Raw genomic sequence first — 13,224 nt, 5'->3', positions numbered from 1 at the left:
TCCTGTCTCCCCTTCCTCATCCTTCCTCCTCTCCCTCCCACTTCCTTCTCCTTCTGTGTTCCCTCCCCTTTCTCCTCCCCTCCTCTGTCCTCTTCTGTCATCATTTTCCCTCCCTCTAGGCATCAGGGCTGTTCATAAATGGCTGTCTCTCCTCTGTACCTCTGCTCCCGTTTGAAATGAGGTTCCCCCATGTGTTTTGTTTTGGCCAGCGGAGTGGGAATGAATAATTTGCGTGCAGATGTTTTAAGAGCCAGTGACTGTGTTGCCCACTTCTCTTTCTCTGCCACAGTGACCAGCAATGCTTGAAATGCTGGCTACTCCATTGGCCTGGGGCCTGGAAGCAGTGTGACACAGCTGACCCTGGCTAAATGTGTAGCAAGAAAGAGAACAAGTGTCTGTAAACAACTTGTTTACACAAAACTGTGCCACTGAGATTTGGGGGTTGTTACTGCAGCATAACCTACCTGACACTGACTGATACACTCTCCATGCCAGAACCTTGGAATGACTTGTGCTCCTGCAAGAGACATTTAAGTGGCCAGATGTCTCTTTCAATACAGTTCTGTATTAGACTATTCTTGCATTGTTTTTAAAGAAATGCTCGAGATTCAGTAATTTATAAAGAAAAGAGGTTTAATTGACTCATGGTTCTGCAGGCTGTACTGGAAGCATAGCTCTGGCATCAGTTTCTGGGGAGGCCTCAGGAAGCTTCCAATCATGGCAGAAGCTGAAGTAGGAGCAGACATCTCACATAGTATGAGCAAAAGCAAGAGAGGAGGGGCAAGGTGTCACACACTTTTAAATGACCAAATCTTGCAAGAACTCACTCATTATCATGAAGGCAGCACCAAGGGAGAACAAACACTTGTTCTCTTTCTTGCTACACATTTAGAGTGCTAAACCATTCATGAGAAATCCACCCCCATGATCCAATCACTTCCCACCAGGCCCCACCTCCAATACTGGGGATTATGAATCAACATGATATTTGAGTGGGGACAAATATCCAAAGTATATCACTGATCCAGCTCTTTTTAATAACCACAAAGTGTGGTCGGGAGTACAGGGAGATAGAGGACAGTTCTTTGACCTGCCAAAGTTAATGGGAAAGCTTCGAGGTGTGTTCGTGTTGGGAACCTACCTAGCCACGTTCTTGTCATCTTGATGTTCCAAGGAGAAGTCAATGTCCCGAAGTGTAAGAGTCTTTCTCGTTCTCTGGTAGTAAATGATTCTTAACCTTTACAACGCAGAGCTCTTATGTGGGGATTTATGTGGTGCTTACTTCAGATGTGGACTGGCCCTCTTTTGCTCCATTTCCTTGTCAGTTGGGGCTTGGAAGAAGCAATTCTTTTTCTGATGCTGAGGAATAGGCTTCTAGCCCAAATATTCATTTATTTTTTCTTTTTTGTTTTGCTGCCTTGACTGTCTGCTGCTTTTGGATTTTAAGATTGATTAATCTCTTCCCTGAAACCTTACCTTTTTTTCTCCCCCACCACTGGAGACAGTGTTGTGGGTTCTCTGACCGGAACCTCAGAAGGTCAAGGGCGTGGAGAGAGGGCTTGACAATGCCTCTTAAGACCAGTCACTCATTCCTTAGTGCAAGCGCCCTGCCAAGGGTGGGGAAGCAGAAACTGGAAAGCATGAACCCTCATAGGGGCCACGTCTGTCCTGAGATCCACCTTTTTCTTTTACTTACTTTCTCTCTTTCTTGGTTTTTTTGTTTTTTTAGAGATGGAGTTTCACTCTTGTTGTCCAGGCTGGAGTGCAACGGCGCAATTTTGGCTCACTGCAATCTCCGCCTCCCAGGTTCAAGCAATTCTCCCACCTCAACCTCCCAAGCAGCTGGGATTACAGGTGCCTGCCACCACATGGCCAGCTAATTTTTTCTACTTAGTAGAGACGCAGTTTCACCATGTTGGTCAGGCTCCTGACCTCAGGTGATCCTTGTAATCCCAGCACCTTGGCCTCCCAAAGTGCTGGGACTACTAGCATGAGCCACTGCACCCAGCTGAGAGCCACCTCTCTCTCTCTCTCTTTCTCTCCTTCCTTCCCTCCCTCCCTCCTCTCTTTCTCTCTTAATTTTTTCTTTTCTTTCTTGTCTTTATTTCTCCCCTCCCTCTCTCCTTTTCTCCTCCCTCCCTCCTCCCTTCCTCCCTCCCTCCCTCACTCTTCCCTCCCTCCCTCCCTCCTTCCTTCCTTCCTTCCTTCCTTCTTTCCTTCCTTCCTTCCTTCCTTCCTTCCTTCCTTCTTTCCTCCCTCCCTCCCTCCCTCCCTCCCTCCTTCCCCCCACCTCTTTCCAGATAGAGTCTTAGAGTCTCACTCCATTGGCCAGGCTGAAGTATGGTGGTGCAGTCATAGCTCATTGCAGCCTTGACCTCCAGGTCTCAAGCAACCCTCCCACCTCAGCCTCCCAAGTAGCTGTGACTATAGGTATGTGCCACCATGCCCCACTAATTTTTTTTTATTTTTTAAGAGATGGGGCCCCATTATGTTGTCCAGGTTAGTCTTGAACTACTGGCATCAAGCTATCCTCCTGACGTAGTCTCCCAAAACCCTAGGGTTGTACCCTGTGGACTACCTGTGGTCCTGCCTTGGTCACAGTTATGCATGCTGCATCCCTTGGAGCCCATACCTGGAATTGCCTGGTCATGCCAGAGGGTCATAATGGGTCACAGCAAGGCCATGCGGCTTCAGAGCAACCAGAAGAGGATTCAGGGGACTTTGAGGACTCAGGGGGAGAGGGTGGGAAAGGGACTCGGGGAGAAGGTGTTATGGACCGAACATGTGTGTTCCCCCAATTGTATATGTTGAAACCTAATCTCCAATATGATGGTATTTAGGAGGCAAGGTTTCTGGGGTGACTGGGTCATGAGGTGGAACCCTCATGAGTGGGATGAGTGCCTTTCTTTTTTTTTTTTTTTGAGACGGAGTGCCTTTCTAAAACAGTCCCCAGAGAGCTGCTTTGCCCCTTTTGAGGACACAGCAAGGAGATACTATCTAGGAACTAGGAAGTGGGCCCTCACCTGACACCAAATCTGCTGGTGTCTTGATCTTGGACTTGCCAGCCTCCAGAACCATGAGCAGCACATTCATGTTGTTTATAATCTACCAAGTCTATGGTATTTTTGTCATAACACCTGAACCAACTGAGACAGAAGGGAGATGATGAAGTGTTTCTGGGAAGGTGTGATGTTTAATATTGAGTGTCAACTTGATTGGGTTGAAGGATACAAAGTATTGTTCCTGGGTGTGTCTGTGAGGGTGTTGCCAAAGGAGATTAACATTTGAGTTAGTGGACTGGGAAAGGCAGATCCACCCTTAATCTGGGTGGGCACCATCTAATCAGATGCCAGCGGGGCCTGCAAAAAAGCAGGCAGAAGAAGGTGGAAAGACAGGCCGGGCGCTGTGGCTCACGCCGGTAATCCTAGCACTTTGGGAGGCCAAGGGGGGTGGATCACCTGAGGTCAGGAGTTCGAGACCAGCCTGGCCAACATGGTGAAACCCCATCTCTACTAAAAATACAGAAATTAGTTGTGCGTGGTGGCAGGCATCTATAATCTCAACTACTAGGGAGGCTGAGGCAGGAGAATCCCTTGAACCCAGGAGGCGGAGGTTGCAGTGAGCCGAGATCATGCCACTGTACTCCAGCTTAGGCAATAGAGCAAGACTGTCTCAAAAACAAAACAAAACAAAACAAAAACAAAACCAAAAAACCCAAAAAGAAGGAAGGTGAAAAGACTAGACTGGTTTAGTCTTCTGGCCTACATCTTTCTTCCATGCTGGATGCTTCCTGCCCTTGAACATCAGACTCCAAGTTCTTCAGCTGTGGGACTCGGCTTCCTTGCTCCTCAGCTTGCAGACGGCTTATTGTGGGACCTTGTAATCGTGAGAGTCAATACTCCTTAATAAACTCCCTTTTTATATATACATCTATCCTATTAATTCTGTCCCTCTAGAGAACCTGACTAATGCAGAAGGAAAACAAGAAAGCAAGGGGAAGGGCTTAGTGTACTGTGATCATTGCAAGACAAGTGGCAGAGAGGTTGGAAAACCTTGTAATGGGGTGAAATGTCAGAGCCCCAAGTTCAGCAGGCGAGTTCAAATCCAGTCCCACCCCCTACTGCTGTGTGACCCCTGGGCAGGGTTTTTAATGTCTCTGAGCTCCAATTTCCTCATCTGTAAAAATGAGAAAGATATCAATTGCTCAGCAAGGGTATCTCGAGAGCAAAATGGAATACAAAATTAGAGGCATCTGGCACCCCGTAACCTTTCATATGTGAGTCTTGCCTTCTGAGATGGTGGGCTCCCTCTGTGGGCTGCAGATGGTGGGTGGTGTTTGTCACACAGTCACACTGGAGCAGTTCCTTTATGTGGCCATTGCTTTATTAATCTGTCTGCATGTCTCATGGATCAAATCACAGTCCCTCAAACATCCAAATGAACTTCAGTTTGCACTTTCGGGAGACTGCTAACTCAAAAGGTTTAGGCTGATATGGTGAGTCATAGTTCTGTTTTTGGAAAATTCTTTTTTTTTTTTTTTTTTTTAGATGAAGTCTTGCTCTGTTGCTCAGGCTAGAGTGCAGTGGTTCGATCTCAGCTCACTGCAACCTTGGCCTCCTGGGTTCAAGCGATTTTCCTGCCTCAGCCTCCTGAGTAGAGGATAATAGGCACGCACCACCATGCCCAGCTAATTTTTTGTATTTTAGTAGAGACAGGGTTTCATCATTTTGTTCAGGCTGGTCTCGAACTCCTGACCTTGTGATTCACCCTCCTCAACCTTCCAAAGTGCTGGGATTACAGGTGTGAGCCCCCGTGCCCGGCCTGGAAAATTCTTTTAGCAAGAAGCCACTGTCTCTGCTGCTGCATTGTATCAGGCAGGATTTCCTCATTCATAAAAAATGATTATGGCTTGTCTAGAACTTACCAGGTGACAGACACTGTGTCACTCTTATTACCTCGAATCCATAAAACAATTTGCAGGGCAGTCATCAATGACTTTCTTTTATAGATGAAGAGTCAGACTCGGTGATATGACATCCAAGGTCACAGAGCAGTGAGTGGCCAACACCACCGAATATTCTTTTCTTTCCTGTGTCTTCCACTTTCACCTCTTGACTACACCTGCTCTGTTATCATGTAACCGTGGTCTCTGTCTACCTCTTCCTCCAGGCTCATCTCAAGGTCCATCGCTTTGGGGAACTCTTGGATAACCACTCCCATCCGTAGGGATTTCTTTCTTCTTCATGTTTCCATAGCCTCATGGTTGGAAGCAATTTATCCTTATTCTTTGTGCCCTGTCTTTGGGGCTCTCCTTCTCTCTTTCTGGAAACTCCCTGAACACCTGGGTGCAGATGTTCTCAGCTGCGTCATGAATGTGCTAATGGCTGCCAGGTGTATATCTCTGGGAGAGATTGCTGCTCAGAGTTCTGAGTCCATTTATTCTCCACCTCCTAGACGTTTGCTCTTCTCTCTTCCCTCCACTTCAGCTCTCACTGGAATCAATATAGTCAGAACTGAATTCACCTCCTTCCCCTCCCAGCCAGCTTTTCTTCTGGCAATTCTGATTTGTCATCTCTCCTTCTCACTCCCAACATCTGATGTGGGATGGTCAACAGCTCGTATGAAGTTCAGACACTCCTCTCTATTGGTAAGGCTTATATGTCTTGGGCATTTCTTGGTGTCATTCAAGAATAGGGAAGCTTTTGACCCCCTCCAGGGCAGATCAGACTCACTACCCTGTCCCCAAGCCTGAGCTGGGCAGGGCCAGTCGTGGCTCCCAGCTCCTTCGTGGCTGTCTCAACCTGTCTCATTTTGCAGGAGCAGATGCTAAGATGGAGTTTGGAGTGCAAAATGTTTACTAGGGATCATGCCTGTGCAAGAGGAATGGGGAAGAAGCAGCTGTGGGCAGAGACAGAAGTCGAATGGCAGTATGGACCCTGCATCTGCAGACAGGGCTCCTTGGAAACCCGGCATGGCGTTACCTTATCCCACAATCCCATCCACCCACCTGCTGCAAGGAGATACTCTCTCCAGCCCCCTCTCTCAATGGAAGGCAAGTTTATTTAAATATCGCCATGTTAATGACCGTGAAGTGGTTTGCTCAGTAGGCTAGAAAACAACCTTACTCAATTTGTATTAATGCTCTTAACCTCTGCTGAAGATTTCCTCTTGGACTGCAGATCATGATACCGGAGTTTCATTGCCCTGGCACAAGGGAAACAATTTCTCTCCATTTAAAGGCTGCGATAATGCTTTATGAGGGTGCCCTTCACTTGCTGAGATATTAAAATGATAATAAATTGAAGTTCAACGCAGGGGATGAGCCGCAGCTTCATCAACATTTAGAAAATCCCTTGTAGATTTCCTGGCGAATTGCCCTTGATCCTTCCTACTTGTTCGTACTTAGGCTCCCAGAGAGAATTCAGAATCTGTGACAGAGAGAGGCTGGGGGAGGCAGGAGAAAAGAAGGAAGTTTTGCGATTTTAGCATACCTGGTCTAAGTGGGACCTGTGGCAGGCGGAGCAGACAGGAGGGGCTGGCTGGTGTGTGATTCTAAGGGGCAGGTGGAACAGGGGTAAGGAGCCTTTGAAGAGACCTGTACATTCATGTCCCCCATCCCAATACTCCTTCTTTAGGGACCATGTATTCATGGAGGCTGAGAATGATACATCTCTTCAAGAATAAGAATACCAGCTGGGTGCGGTGGCTCACACCTGTAATCCCAGCACTTTGGGAGGCCGAGGTGGGTGGCTTACTTGAGGTCAGGAGTTTGAGAGTAGCCTGGCCAACATGGTGAAACCCCATCTCTACTAAAAATACAAAAATTAGCTGGGCCTGGTGGCGGGCACCTGTAATCCCAACTACTCAGGAGGCTGAGGCAGGAGAATCACTTGAATCTGGGAGGCGGAGGTTGCAGTGAGCTGAGATAGCTCCATTGCACTCCAGCCTGGACGACAAGAGCAAAACTCAGAAAATAAATACATAAATAAAAAGGAATAAAAATACCAGCAGGGAAAGCAATGCCCCCATTCTGGGACCTACATCAAGAGAGGAGACTAAAGGCCCTTTGCAAATAGCCATTTTCATTTATGACCTGGAATGGAAAAGCCGCTCAGAGGCAACACAGCCAGTGTGTTAGTTTGCTGGTACTGCCATTACAAATGTCTTAGTCTGTTTGGGATGCTATAACAAAAATGCCATAGACTAGGTGGCTTGCAAACGACAGAAATTTATTTCTCATGGTTCTGGAGGCTGCGAAGTCCAAGAGCAAGGTGCCAGCAGATTTAGCATCTGGTGAGGGACGGCTTTCTGGTTCATAGACAGCAAATTCTTGCTATGTCCTCAAATAATGAAAAAGGCAAGGGCTCTGTCTCAGGCCTCTTTTTTTTTTTTTTTTTTTGAGATGGAGTCTCGCTCTGTTGCCCAGGCAGGAGTGCAGTGGTGTGATCTCCACTCACTGCAAGCTCTGCCACTTCCTGGGTTCACGCCATTCTCCTGCCTCAGCCTCCTGAGAAGCTGGGACTACAGGTGCCTGCCGCCACGCCTGGCTAATTTTTTTGTGTTTTTAGCAGAGACAGAGTTTCACCATGTTTGCCAGGATGGTCTCGATCTCCTGACCTCATGATCCTCCCACCTCAGCCTCCCAAAGTGCTGGGATTACAGGTGTGAGCCACCACGCCTGGCCTCAGGCCTCTTTTATAAAGACTGTAATCCCATTCATGAAGCTTTCACCCCCATGACCTAATCACCTCCCAAAGGCCTCATCTCCTAATACCGTCACCTTGGGGTGCGAATTTCAACATATGAATTCTGGGGGTGACACAAACATTCAGGCCGTAGCAACAAAGTGCCACAGACTGGATGGCTTAAGCAACAGGAATTTATTCTCTTTTAGTTTTGGAGACTGAAAGTCTGAGACCAACACATCCACAGGGTTGGTTTTGTTTTGTCTCATGTGGTCTTCCCTGTGTATTATTCTATGTCCAAATTTCCTCTTCTTTTCTTTTTTTCTAACTTATTGTTTTTTTTTTTTAACTTTTATTTTAGGCTCAGGGGTACATGTGCAGGTTTGTTCTATAGGTAAACTCATGTCATGGGGGTTTATTGTACAGATTATTTCATCACCCAGGTACTAAGCCTAGTACCCAATAGTTATTTTTTTCTGATCCTCTCCTTCCGCTCACCTTCCACCCTACACTAGGCTCCAGTGCCTGTTGTTCCTCTCTTTGTGCCCATGTGTTCTCATTGTTTAGCTCTCACTTATAAGTGAGGACATGTGGTATTTGGTTTTCTGTTCCTGCATTAGTTTGCTAACGATGATGGCCTGTAGCTCCATCCATGTTCCTGTAAAGGACAGGATCTCATTCTTTTTTATGGCTGCCTAGTATTTCACAGCATGTATGCACCACATTTTCTTTCTTTATCTTGTCACTGATGGGCATTTAGGTTGATTCCATGTCTTTGCTATTGTCAGTAGTGCTGCAACAAACGTATGTGTGCATGTGTCTTTACAAAAGAACGATTTATACTTCTTTGGGTATATATGCAGTAATGGGATTGCCGGGTCAAATGGCAGTTGTGTTTTCAGCTCTTTGAGGAATCACCACACTGCATTCCACAATGGTTGAACTAATTAACACTCCCACCAGCAATATATCAGCATTACCTTTACTCCACAACCTCACCAGCATCTGTCATTTTTTTGACACTTTAATAATAGCCATTCTGACTGGTATGAGGTGGTATCATATTGTGATTTCAAATTTCCTCTTTTTATAGTGACCTTATTTTAACTCAGTCACCAATTACCTAATTTTAACTTAATTAACTTAAAAACCCTATCTCCAAACATAGTCACGTTTTGAGGTACTTGGGGTTCAGATTTCAACCTGTGCATTGTTGGTGGTGGGGGGCATAGAATTTGGCCCATAACAGCACCATAACAGCAGTGTTGGGGAGAGACAACAAGAAGAAGCCACAGAGACTCTGACAATTTAATGACAGCTGTACTTCTTGTCCCAGCAGGGCATAGACCAGGGTGTGACTTCACACTCGGAAGTGGCTAGGGAAACCTCTTTGTGCAATGGGAGGCTGGCAGAAATGTCTCCATGGAGACTCACAGCTTCTTCTTAATTGACTCTGTTTTAAGTGCCACCTTCCTTGGTGGCTTGGCCTGGTGGAGCAGGTGGTGCAATCAGCAATGGACCAGAGTGGGCTCATGGAGGGTCCTTGGATGCCTGGCACTGTGTTAGGGGCAGAAGTGGATGTCCTGACTTTTCCAGCTGGCAGGGGAAGGAAATCTCACCACCAAAGCGAGAGACCAAGAAAAGGCTCCTTTTGGCTGGGCTCAGTGGCTCATGCCTGTAATTCCAGCACTTTGGGAGGCTAAGGTGGGCAGATAACCTGAGGTCAGGAGTTCGAGACCAGCCTGGCCAACATGGTGAAACCCCATCTCTACTAAAAATATTAAAATTAGCCAGCATGGTGATGCTCACCTGTAATCCCAGCTACTTGGGAGGCTGAGGCAGGATAATTGTTTGAACCCAGGAGGTGGAGGTTGTAGTGAGCTGAGATTGCACCACTGCACTCCAGCCTGGGTGATAGAGCAGACTGTCTCAAAAAAGAAAGAAAAGACTCCTGTTATTGACTAAATGCTTGTGTTTTCCCAAAATGCATATATTGAAACTCTAACCCTGATGTGATAGTATTAGGAGGCAGAGACTTTGGCAGGTGATTAGGTCATGAGGATGGAGCCCTCACAAATGGGATTGGTGCCCTTATAAGAAACAGCCAGAGATCAACCCTGTCTGCAACTGGGAAGGGTCCTCATCAGAACATGACCATGCTGGCCTTCTGATCTTGGACTTCCAGCCTTCAGGGCTGTGAGAAACACATCTCTGTTGTTTCTAAGTCACCTAGTCTATGGTATTCTTGTTACAACAGCATGATCTGGCTAAGGCAGGTCCTCTGGGTGATGCCGTGAGTTCAAGACCTCAGAAGAAGGAGAGGGAAATGAGGACAGGAGTTCTTAAGGGGGTGACTTGGTTTGGTCTTGGCAATGAGAGGCTGTGGATAGCTGGAAGGAGAGAAGAGGGGTGTTCCAGGAATTGCATGGGTAACTGTGTGGACGTAGTGAAAATAGACATGTCCATAGATATAGGACATGATATATCCACAGCTATAGGATGTTTTTCCATCAACCATTTACTTGCAACCTGAGTTTCCACAGCTCTCCTGGTTTTCAAAATCTCCGCAGCTCTTGCTGGTATATGACCTGTGGATGTGGGAGCTCAAGTTCCCTGCAAAGCACTTCTCCCCATGTGGTTCTGGAGCCCTTAGGAGTGTCTCACATGGGCTCATAAATATGGGCTTGACAGGCCTGGCCACTGCTCACTGTCCCTCGCTAGGCACTGCCACGTTGCCTGGGATACATCCCTGCTGAGACCTGCTGGGCATAGAGGCTCCCCAGGCTCTGTGGCTTCTCCATCAATTGCCAGGCGTGCAGCTCCACACTGCTCTGCCTCTTGCTTTATGACCCAGAGCAGTGGGATGTCATGAGTTGTGATGAGGTTTGCAGAGCACCCCCTAATTTCTTCGTGACTCTCTGCTAGTGCGTGGGGGTCACCATAAGGTGAGGCTGGTGCTCCAAGGTCATAGCAGAATTTCATAGGAACAACTCATTTGGGTTTTATGGAGAGCTTCTTCGCTTGCAGAAGACTGAGATGTGACTTTGCAGGAGCAGCTGGGTTCCGTGTCACACTGCCACCATGCCACCCTCTGAGTTAAGGCTTCCTTCTGCAGACTCAAGCTCATTGTGCTGGGAGCATTCCTCTCCCAGTGCAAAGAGGGCCTTGGTGGACCTACCCACGTTTATGATACCCCAGACACGTATGATATTATCTTATGTCAGGGAATTTGATTTGCACTGCACTTGGAGCATAGCCAAGTTCAGAGGAGGAAAAGACAGGGGAACCCATTCTTGATTTTGCCACTCAGATGCTGGAAAGTATTATCCACACTTCACCTCTTTTTCTCATCTCCCACCCACAATTCAGAGTGTCTCCACTGAGACCTCCAATGGCCTTGTTATTGTTAAATCCCAAGAGTAATGTTCTGTCCTTATCTTATTTAGCCTCTTGGGACCGTTTGATACCACTAGCCACTCCATTGCGGAAATTCTTTTCAGCACCCAGGGTTAAAGTTTAGGGAAGAGGGAAACGGCATTCTGTGAAGAAACAGAGGGTCTAGGGGAGCAAATTTTTCTCATCACAAAAACTCCAGAGATTGGGAGGATGGGTCATTAGGAGAGGGACCCTGGGTAGGGGTGGGTGGTGGGGGAGGCTGGCATGTGGGCTGTGGTCAAGGATGGCAAAGACGTAGAGAATGGCAGAAACAGCCAGCCACAAACTTCAGAAGGGCTCTCAAGCTCAGCTTAGCTGGAAGCACCAGGCAATAGTTTGAGTGGTTGGTGATGTCTGTCTGAGTTCTGCTGATAAACTTGGTGAAAAATGGTTAGTGGGGCCGGGCACAGTGGCTCACACCTGTAATCCCAGCACTTTGGGAGGCCGAGGTAGACAGATCATTTGAGGTCAGGAGTTGGAGACCAGCCTGGTCAACATGGTGAAACCCTGTCTGTACTAAAAATATAAAAATTAACCAGGCGTGATGGTGGGCACCTGTAATCCCACCTACTTGGAAGGCTAAGGCAGGAGAATCGCTTGAACCCAAGAGGCAGAGGTTGCAGTGAGCAGAGATTGCCCCACTGCACTCCAATCTGGGTGACAGAATGAGACTCTGTCTCAAAAAAAAAAAAAAAAAAAAAAGAATTTATTAGGGGATGGGGGGCTTGGGCCATAAACCCAAAAGACACAATCCCAAACTACTCCATAATCTCAAATGTCGAAATTCTGAAACTCAACATCCTTGAAGTCTTCAATCCTAAAAATCACAATCTCCAAAGATAAAAATCCCAAAAATATACTTCTTGGAAAAAAATAAAAAATTTAAAAGATGTACATTTAAAAAAAGGTGTTTATTTGAGAAATAAATAAATGTATCTGCCAATATCAAGGGCAGATTTTCCTCACCTAGTCCATTCAGACTCACACATTAATCTCTGGAAACATCTTCACCAACACACCCCAATGATGCCTTACCGGGTTTCTAGTTGTTCCCCTATCCAGCCAACCTGACATCTAAAAGTAGGTCCACTCCTTGTCGACTTGGGACCCAGACCCATCTTTATTTATTTATTTATTTATTTGAGACAGAGTCTTGCTCTGTTGCCCAGTCTGGAGTACAGTGGCATGATCTCGGCTCACTGCAACCTCCGCCTCCCGGGTTCAAGCGATTCTCCTGCCTCAGCCTCCTGAGTAGCTGGGATTACAGGCACCGCTACCACGCCTGGCTAATTTTTATATTTTTAATAGAGACGGGGTTTCACCGTGTTAGTCAGGCTGGTCTTGTACTCCTGACCTTGTGATCTACCCCCCTTGGCCTCCTAAAGTGCTGGGATTACATCTTTTGTTTTGTTTTTTTCTTTTTCTTTTCTTTTCTTTTTTTTTTTTTTTTTTTGAGACAGTCTCATACTGTCGCCCAGGCTGGAGTGCAGTGGCGCGATCTCGGCTTGCTGCAACCTCCGTCTCCCGGGTTCCCGCCATTCTCCTGCGTCAGTCTCCCGAGTAGCTGGGACTACAGGTGCCCGCCACAGCGCCTGGCTAATTTTTTTTTTTTTTTTTTTTTGGACTTTTAGTAGAGACGGGGTTTTACTGTGTTGGCCGGGATGGTCTTGATATCCTGACCTTGTGATCTGCCCACCTTGGCCTCCCAAAGTGCTGGGATTATAGGCCTGAGCCACTGGGCCCGGTTTGCCTCTTCTTAAACCATAGTTAATTTTCGAAGAAAGACAATCACAAGGTCCTAGTTCAGCCTAACTGGATGCAACTAACATGATGCTACTATTCTCCATACAACCCCAAACACACTAAAACCTTCCTCAGCATTTGAATTTCAGGATTTCAACATTTGGGATTCTACCCTTTCAGGTTGGTGATTTTTGGGATTTTATTTTATTTTATTTATTTATTTATTTATTTTTTTTTTTGAGACGGAGTTTCACTCTTGTTGCCCAGGCTGGAGTGCAATGGCACGATCTCGGCTCACCGCAACCTCCGCCTCCCAGGTTCAAGCAATTCTCCTGCCTCAGCCTCCCTAGTAGCTGGGATT

The sequence above is a fragment of the Theropithecus gelada genome, chromosome 3 (genome assembly GCF_003255815.1).
Source record: "Theropithecus gelada isolate Dixy chromosome 3, Tgel_1.0, whole genome shotgun sequence".
Classification (NCBI taxonomy): domain Eukaryota; kingdom Metazoa; phylum Chordata; class Mammalia; order Primates; family Cercopithecidae; genus Theropithecus; species Theropithecus gelada.
Note: the sequence above shows the minus strand (reverse complement) of the source record.